Source organism: Centruroides sculpturatus, unplaced genomic scaffold (genome assembly GCF_000671375.1).
Source record: "Centruroides sculpturatus isolate CEXI.00-Female unplaced genomic scaffold, Cexi_2.0 scaffold204, whole genome shotgun sequence".
NCBI lineage: Eukaryota > Metazoa > Arthropoda > Arachnida > Scorpiones > Buthidae > Centruroides > Centruroides sculpturatus.
Window position 1 is genome coordinate 507,563 of NW_019384459.1, and position 10,358 is coordinate 517,920.

At 27.3% G+C, this 10,358-nt stretch overlaps 1 protein-coding gene across 1 annotated transcript in view; it reads right to left on the reverse strand.

The window, feature by feature from the left end:
* Positions 1 to 6,075, reverse strand: part of LOC111620770 (serine/threonine-protein kinase DCLK1-like) — a 63,419-nt gene extending 57,344 nt beyond the window's left edge. Inside the window, exon 1 of the mRNA XM_023362770.1 lies at positions 5,655 to 6,075. The gene's annotated coding sequence lies outside the window, so the exon portion shown is untranslated. The remainder of the gene's footprint in view (positions 1 to 5,654) is intronic.
* Positions 6,076 to 10,358: the final 4,283 nt, after the last annotated feature.

Sequence of the window (10,358 nt, forward strand, 5' to 3'; positions counted from 1 at the left end):
AAAAATTTATATGTTGACTGACAGTATAAATAAAATAAATATAAGAAATATTTTAAAATAATAATAAAAAATAAGAAATTATTTAAAATTTTTTAAAAAGTTATAATTAGAATAAATACATTATATCTATCTTGGAGGAATTTTGATAAGTTGATTGAACTTTATGATCCTAAAAATAAACTCTCTGCATTCTCGGTTAACAAAAATTAAAAAAAAATACATATTGTTTTGTCTTTGGAATTATTCAAATCAAATTAGAAATATTAAATATTTTAAAATTTTAATCTGATAACAATTTTATGACTTAAATATTTGCCAAAATAAAAAATAAATATATGTAAGTTTGCTAATACATAATTTATTGATAAATTCTTCCTAAGGAAAAACAAATAAGGAAGTATATAAATTATTTATTATATTTTATTGATTTCCTATTAAACATTAATATAATAATTGTTTTAATTTTTACTAAATAAATAATACGTAAACTATACTATTTAGAGTACAGATTATATTCATTTTTAAAAATATTTCATGAAGTAAAATATTATGGTTCATATTTTATCACTTTTGGAACAAATTTAGATTAATATCACCCTAGAGTTACTCCTATTTATGTTAAAAAACCATTCATATTATTTTATATGTTTAAGTCACTTCAATTATTATTTTTTTTGACATTAATTATAATTAAATGTTGATGTAATTCATTGCAAACATGGTTCTGTATAACAGATTAGATATATTCAAAATTATCAATATAGTTTAGTTAACATAACTTTTTCCAGATTTGTCAAATATTACAAACTTGACCCATGATATTTGTACAGGTATTCTAAATATAAAATTCAATGAAATAAAAGATATATTTTTATTTTAGTTAATAGAATTTTATGCTTTAGAATGTATATAAAATATCTATACTTAATAAACCCAAAAACTAATATGTCAAATTATGTTTGTTATTTCTATAATTGGAAAAACTACATTTATATAACAGTAAAACTAATAAATTTTTAATATATTCAACTAAAAGGATACCAATGACAATTTCTGAGATTATCATCATAAAATGTTTTATTTCAGTTATAAAAAGCAATAAATCAATTTTAATTATTGACAATAAATAATGCCAGATTAGATAAATACCAGCAGCATATGTAAAAACTGGAACATTATAAAAATTAAATTTTCGAGATTAATAAAATTTAGAATAAATCAATTTAAGATCCTATGTAGTATTTTACAATTTTTTTCCTCTTTACAAATTTCCTATCTCATTACATTTAAAGTAAATTATTATAGTTATAATCTTTTAATTATAAAATTAAAAATTTAATTTTGTTTCTTGACATTCAAATTATAATTTTAAGAGTTTTACTTTTTATTATCTGGAATTTGCTCTCAAAGNGAGAAGCACGGATTCTCCAAATTTAGCCCACACACTCGCTGCGATTGTCAGAAGTGCGATATTCCCCATTTTTATATATATTTTTAAATCCTTTATAATTTTCATTATTTAATTGCTCCTTCCTTTCTTCCTTGGCATGCTGTGAAATTTCTGATAGTTGGATAATAAACCGTTTTATTGTAATTTGTCTTTTTAAATTATTTTGAGTCGATATTAAAATTTGGAAAAGGGGGATACCTAGATCGGTAAAATACGTGAATTTCTTCCTACAACTTTGGTTGTTGTTCGGGGTACAGTTAAGGTTTTAATGAAGCTCGAGCGAATACATAATTAGCAAAAAAAAACAGTTGAAATAAAGTGATTAAACAAAAATTATTATAAATATCATAAATAACAGTTCACAAATGCATATATAGAGATATTTTTTGAAGGGAGGAAATAGTCTTCACAATTTGAAATCGAAATCAACACACTGTGCGCAAATGCTCGTGTAAATGCGCGCCATCTATCGTAGGATAAATGTACTTCGCGGGAGTGTATTAAAAAATTAAAAAAAACTTTCCAAAGTTTCATGGCAATTGTACTATGCCACAAACCTTCGCCGGAGTATATTAACTTCCCAAAGTTTCACGACAATCGGATAAACAGTGTGGTAATGCATGAAGGACAGACAGACAGACACACACACACACACACACATACATTCATTTTTATATATATAGATAAATTATAAAAAACATCATAAAACATTAAATAGTTAAATAGATTTTTTTCCAAGAAACATGTATATTATATATATAATTTTTTTTTTCATAGAATTTACTAAAAAAGAAAGTAAACATTGGATATTCTGCAAATAAAAAACATTGTTATCTTTGACCTTTCATCATGACATTTTATTGAGCACTAAGCAATATTTATATAAACTTATACTTTCTGGCAAATTGTCATAGAACTTTGATAATTTTAAAAAATCTTTCATAAAGTTAAATCAAAACCATAAATTTTTACAATCAAAAAGCATCTATTCACTTCTACATTCTATTTCAGATTATTAAATTTTCTATAAAAATTCATTACAGTGATGAAGATATTTTAAGGTTTCTCATGATATTTCATTAGATATGTTTTGAGTTTGATTTTCTGTTATTCATCTACAGATGGCATGTACAGTACCTTCAGAAAATCTTTATATACAGGGTGTTTCACCTTACACCTTACAAATCAATAATACAGAAAATGTGTTTTTAATAGAAAAATTGATAAAAATAAAAATTTAACATTTCTGAGGTTTTTTTAATGCTATAAATATAAATCCATTTCCCTCTTCTGGATGGGTGAGAAGTAAGTTTAAATTTCAAGTTTTCTTAAATTTTTAAAAATATTTTTGGCTTCTTTATTAAAAACACAAACATGTTTTTCAAAAGTTATGTGCATGTATATTTGTATCTTTTGGAAGATAATATTCTAATACAAATGCAACTATTTTATGAGCTGATTCATTTCTATTCCTTTATATTTTGAGTTATTTAACCAATGCTCAGGTGTCCATTTTCGTATAAACATTTTAGTGAGTTGCAAAGTTTTGCTGAACAGACTAACATTTGTGATGTTATTCTAGCAAAAATGGTATGATGACAATGACGACAATTTGTATGATTTATATTGCTTAAAAATTTTGTAGAGAATGTGAAATGCTTTCTATTTGGACAAGTTACACTACTCGGAATTTTAGTTAAACTGAAAGCAATTCAATGGTTTTCAACGTAATAATAAAATAAAATGATTACTCAACGTTTAGCATTGATAATTCAAAATATTTTAAAAATTATTTAGTTTTCTATTGAAATTTTCACTAGAAAAAAATTAAATTTTTAATGTAAACTTTATTTATTCTTTGAATTCAACGGATATTTCAATAAATTTCAAATAAACTATTTTAAGTATAAGCCATATTAAGTATAAAATGATCAAATACTTGGATAAATTATTTCCATTTTCTAAGTTTTCCAAATGAAACAAAGAGAAAAAAACATAGAAAAGATATTAACTTATCCGAAGAAATAGAATAAATAATTTAATAGATCAATTCAGCGAGATTTTACATTAATCTATGAGAACGGAAAGGAAATTTATACCGAAAACATAAGGATCCAAGTTCGTGTTCCGCAAAATAACAATTTAATTGGCAATTGACAATGCCTGCTAGTTAAAGAATTTTGAAATATAAAAGTAATTTTTACTGTAATGATTATAAATGATATACCAAATTACAAATCTTGTTTAACAAAAATCATCTGCGTATAAATGTTCTCAAATTGTAGATTATTTCTTCTAATGTAACATAAAGACGTTACATTAATTATAAAACTATAAGATTTGTATACAGTCGACCCCCCTGTTAACACTATATAACACTGTTGATAATTCCGTTTTATATGAATTCCATGTTGTACGAGTCAGTTAAATTTTACAAATACGTGTGCCGGGCTGTGAACGGCTCACGTATTTCTACATAAGCAAGACGGTCATATTATACATAATTATTATAAAAAGACAAATTTAAAAATAATAATATCCTTGGTAAAATTCGTTTATTTAAAGAAAACAGTTTTTGCTTTGGATGATATTCCTCAGGCAATTGTCCTGTTTACTCTTATCTTTAGCAGGCCTAATAGTAAATTTGTCACGTAGTATAAAAGATTACCTTAATTAACATATAGACATTTAATAAAATTAAAATTTATATGAAAATAAAAATAAAGTATGTGCTGAGTGTCAAGGTTGCACACAAATTTATTGTAAAAGAATTGCGAATGTATCCATTTTTGAAATCATCCCGCAAAAATTTTAATGGAAATTTAATTGAAATATCTATTATTGTTTTAAAAAAAAAGTTGAATTAAAATGTTAAAGATACATGCTATAATTTTCACATTCAGGAAATAACTGAATTTTATGGACTTTTTCTTAGCGGCAGCAACGCGATAAAGACATTAAAAATTTATAAAATCTTGTAACGAATTTTTAATATTTTAATAATAAAATTTTCTATGTTCCAACGTTATTTTCATTCAATAAATTTATATATATTATCATATTTTTCAAAATTCTTTTAAGTAAATATCAGTTCTTTTCTGCATGAAAGAGCTTAAAATGAATCAAAATGTTTTTATTTCTTTATTTGTGCATGTCTCCTACATGATTTCTGTTTTCATTTTCAACTCTCCACTTTACAGACACTAAAAGGACCCTCTTTTTTCATATTTATTGCCAGGTTCGGCCAGGCTTGTAATGGGTGGTGAGGGATGGACCTGACATATGCGAGACGAAAAATCCCAGGGGTTTTTCGGCTGCCGGATTCGATCCCGAATCCCTCAGAACTTAAGAATATATCGGCCGTTGAAAATTTTTGTTTATAAATGATTAATAAAATTAGCAGTAAATTATAATAAAGCATTGTAATCATTATATTACCGTATAAGTAAATACTGTAATATAATGGTAATACTGTATATGTATACAAATATTAACATTAATGTAAATTTGATTCTTAGCCTATACATATTTGTTTTTTTAAATGTTTTGACATATACAGTAGAAATTTAATAAACGAAGTAAAGAAATTAACTGAAAGTACTGAATTTTGAAATTTGCGGTACTTCACATAATTGTAAATGTGAATTATTCATTTTAATAATGGATTATCTACATTTGAAATTTAAACTAATGACCAAATAATGAAGTTAAAGTGATGACTAATGACTAGTTCATAGTCATTATCACATTTTTTTGTCATTTTTATTTAATGTCATTTTTCATCATTTATGTTCTCCATAATAAAATATAATCTTAAAATTGAAGTATTATATTTAAAAAGTTATTTTATTTATAGAAATACCAAAATAAAAGGCGCTTATGCTAACAAAACGATTATTTTAAGTAAAAATATTTATTTAGCTGTCATTCATTTTCATTACGTAACTATCATAAAATAAAATGGTATGATGACAATGACGACAATTTGTATGATTTATATTGCTTAAAAATTTTGTAGAGAATGTGAAATGCTTTCTATTTGGACAAGTTACATATAAAGAAACGTAATCCACTACTTTGAATTTCTAACATCCTGTTCATGGCCGGATGCCAAAGGTGTTAATAAATGAATTTAAAATATATATACGAATTATTACCTACTTAATTCATATATAAATTATTAATTTATCAACTTTAAACTTACTTGATTTATTTAGGCATTCTTAATATAACGTCTACAATTTTTGAATTCTTGAAAAAGTTTCTTACTGTTCCTGTTCAGCCGGAATATACAAGTTGTCTGATCTATAGGAACTGAACCTAAGATCACTCATTTTTGATTATGAACATGCTATACAACACATTGACCTCATTTTGTTTTTGTGCATCTTCAATAATGTTTCTTTCTGTTTTCTAGCAATCGAATCTTATCTAAAATTGTTCTGATGGATAATAATGCCAAGGTTTTCACGAATTCTGCCTACAATAACTACCGCAGATTGAAAAAATAGGCAATCAACTTAGCGTGACAGCAATTATGTCTAACCAAGCATTACATAGCGTTTGTTAGAATAATTGTATCCTTAGTTAATTTATTAGTTTTAAAATTAAAAATATCTCAGCTCCACGTTTTCGTTTATAATAATTAGATCCATTTATTTTGTAGCGATTAAAAAAAAAATAATAATAAATAACTCAAGGGTACAAAATACCAATTTATTCAGAACTTTGAGTAACGAGTTAAGTCGAATCATCTAATAAAAATGAGAACGCCTGAAATTTTATTATATAAGAACAATTAGTTTAGGAAAATAAATGGATTTTCAAGGCAAAACTATAGAACACTTTATGAAATTCAGTAGATTTTGTTTTTAATGTTTTCGACCCTTTAAAGATCTTATTAAGTCCAGCAAATGTTCATTTATTTTGAAGAAATTTATTGATTTATCTATTGATTTATCACTTTGCGAAAAGAATGAATAATGTTGGCGTATTATTGATTAGATCTGGTTAGAATAAAATGAATGAGCTCGTTTTGTCGACAGTTCTTTCGGGTCATTGTTTCACATTTGATCAATAAAACCTTAGAGAAACGTCTTTGCTATTTTTTATTATCACAAATTTCGTTTCAAATTTTCATTAAATATAATAGTAATTTTAAATAAATAATTACGTTTTACTTTAGTTTATATATTTAATATTTAATTTGCATTTTTAAAATTTTTAATAGAAGCGATTTATTTTCATTTGTAAATTTAATTATATTTCATGTTATATACAGTGTATAGTTTCCAGAATTAATAATTTTATTAAAAAATTATTTGACATTTAATATTTTGTAACGAATACATTACATTATTTAAAATTATTTTTAGAATTTAGAATAGTTTATATTGTTATCTGTTAGGAAATAAATGATTAACTATTGATTATAATATTATAAATATTTCAAAATAGCATTATCTGAATTTTAGTCTAAATACAGTAAAACTTATATAAAAATTCGTTATATAAGTATGTCAACTTGCCTACTTTATTCGAATATTTCCAGTTTCATACAGTAAACTTCCTGCTGAATGCTAAAATAATAATTAAGGCTAACACCCATTTTATTACTAGATTTTTTAATATGTTTTTTCTTAATAATAATTACTAGACATTCAACACTAAAACTTGCACTATCCTCTTACATAATAAATAGCAAAATACTGTATATGAATTTATAAATATTACAAATAAAAACTTGATTAAAACATTTGCCTATCTGATCACTCTTATACAATTATATCACATTCACTTCCACTTTTGAGTAACAATTCATCACAAATTTGCTGTTTCCTGTTGTCTTTAACGTGAAAAAAATCGAAGGAAGTCGCATCCAATAACAAATTATTTCAGCGTAGAATATTGTCATCGATGATATCATCTATTTTATAACATCCTCAATAAACAACGAAGTAATTTTACGAATAAAAAATTATATTACAGAAAGTAATTTATTATATTTCATTAGAAGATAGTATTATTAACTAAGATATTGATTAATTAAACGTCCCAAAAATACACGATGTAGATAAAAAAATAATTAGTAGAGAATAGATAAAATTAAGGTTTATAGGCCTATAACACATTTTAAGTATTTTATTATAACTTTAATTTTTTAACGTGTAAATGGAAACTTCATATTTTAATTCTTTTATAAAAACTTCCAAGTAAAAATAAACGTGGAAGTAAATTTTTAATGCAAAACGTCTTTGGGATTTTTCTGGTACTTTCATTCAAGTTCCATTCAGTGTCGAGAAGAGCGAGGATCATCCTGATTATATCCGTGCCAAATTAATCAGCGGCCATATTAATCAGCGGCTATATTCTTTGAAAGCTGATAAATGTTGAATAATATGTATAATTTCATTGATATAATAGGAAAATAAAGATTATCTTGGAGTTAGAGTTTTATTCAATTATGGCAACGCGACATATGGTCAAACTGAAAAGGGAAACTGCCTTCCGGGACGTCTTTAAATGGGAAACTGGTACCTATTTAGGTGTTACTGAGGTGAAGAATACCTGGAAAATTCCACGTGAGAAGGCCGTTAGCGAGGGGCATACCTGCCAATAATTGCGAGTGTTTAGTAGTTTTATCCACTCGGCTACTGGTGGACACGATTATCGCGAAGCCTTAGAAAACAGTAGTAATATGGACTCGTCAATTTAGCAACTCGATGCAAAAGAGAAAATGGTGAGAGTAACTCCATATTCTAACTTCTATCCTTTTGAAATTGCATCCAAATAATTATTTTGATGTAAATTTGAGTATATCAGAGATAGAGTTAATTCTTTTAACAACTTATTTTCATTGTTTTATACGTTTTGACAATTAGGCTGAGCTCCTAGGTAGGCTGAGAACTTTTATTTGGCTCTGACGTAATCAACGATTAGAATATTATATATATAAACGATAGATCGAAAATCCACTGTATATATAATTAACACGAAATGTTATTTTTCAATAGCCTATACAGTATGATCTTGTTTTATGATTGAGAGGGTTATGTGTCAGCAGGTGGTCCATCCCAAGTAGTTCCAGATGGTTGCCTAGACCAGTCCTGTAGCCAAGAATAAATCATTGGGAGGCTAGATTAATAAATGAGAGTCAAGACTCATAGACAAGATAGACCTATAAATAGGCCTGATATTAACAGGACTGCCTACACGAACACTTTCAACTTTATCATTTAATTTTCCTGCTTCTTCAAGCTTAATGTGGGTGTGATTATTATTAATTTTAATCTGTAAAAAATATGTTTATATTATCTGGTAATGCAAAAGACAAGAGTTGAAGGCACAATTAAAAGAAAGAAAGAAAGTCGTAATCACAAGGTTGTGATGTCAAACACGTGGGCCATCTGCCAAGCGGTTGCCTCCTAAGATAACTTTCGATAGGAAACTAGCCTTTATTCAGGTGTTATATATGTGAAAAAAAACCTGAAAAACTCCAGCCTGTTGGTGAGGCGCGAATACGCGACCAACTATCAGTATTCAGTTGTTTTATCCGCTCGGTCACTGGTGGATTTTTTTTTATAAATATACGTTCCTCTATGAACATATGTCAAGCGCTCCAAACGCTTCCGTCTGTAGCATTTCTTTTAGCATGTGCCGTTGGACCAGAAGTTTCTTTCGATACATTTTCTGCAGAAAACTCATCATGAATTTTAGCACCGGTGAGTTAGTTTTGTCCATCCCATTGTGGCCCACCAGTGGCCAAGCAGTTCCGTTCCCTGAACACTGGGAGTTCGGTCGTGGGTTCGCGCCTTGCCAGGAGGGGCTGGTCACGTGGAGTTTACCGAATTTTCTCCACATCTGTAACGCTTGAATAGGGGCCAGTTACCCTTAAAAAGACCTCCCGGAAGGCATCCCCTCTAGGCAGATCGCACAAGTATTGCGTTGCCGCAAACGAACGAACTTTCCCATTGAGGGCCTGGACTAATTCACAATGGATAAATGTCTTAGACGTAAAATTAATATATTTTTAAAAACAGCACATTTCAAATAAAAATAGGTAAAATTTTGACATATTTAAATGTACAGTGGTGTCTCGTACTTCGAACGACTCGCTGAATTCGATGAAAATTCGCTATGGAGTTCGAATGACGCTTCAAAGTCCGAAGTATTGTACGCTGTTCAAAGTGTTCAAAGTTCAAAGTACGCTGCGTGTAGTGAAAAAAAAATGTGCTCGAAGCGTAAAATAAGCTTCTAAATATAGAATACAATCTTAAGTTAGTAATAATGTGCTAAATTTTACAACTGTTATAATTAAATCGTACAGTACTGTACATCTACGTTAAATAAATACATGTTAAAAATATGCAAAAACTTTCTGTTCAAGCCAATAAATATAACCTTTACTTATTAATAACCATGGCATCCAGAGAAGCGTATGGAAGCAACGAAGCGTAATAAATAAGGAGAAGGCTGTAATATCGACGATTGAGATAAAGAAATTTATCGCGAAACATGAAAGCGGTACATGTGTGGTATTTGTTCTGGTGTTTTATTATTAGTGCATTTATTTGTTTTAGTTTTGCTTTAAGTTATGTGCATTTACTGTTTTAAGTTTATTGAAATTAGTATTATTTAGGGTCTGGGAATTGATAATTTATTTACATTCCATTATGTCTAATGGGAAAATTGATTCGGACTTCAGAGTTCGAACGGCCTCCTGGAACAAATTAAATTGGAAGTACGAGGCACCATTGTATTCATTTTATAGGATGTAAAAATAAATAATTAACAAAACTGTACAGTGAAACCTGAATAAAACCAAAGAGTTTTGCAATTTTCTAATACAATTATTAGAAAAATGCAAAACTCTTTTAAGTGAAGTGTACCTCCAACTTGTTCTGGAGCA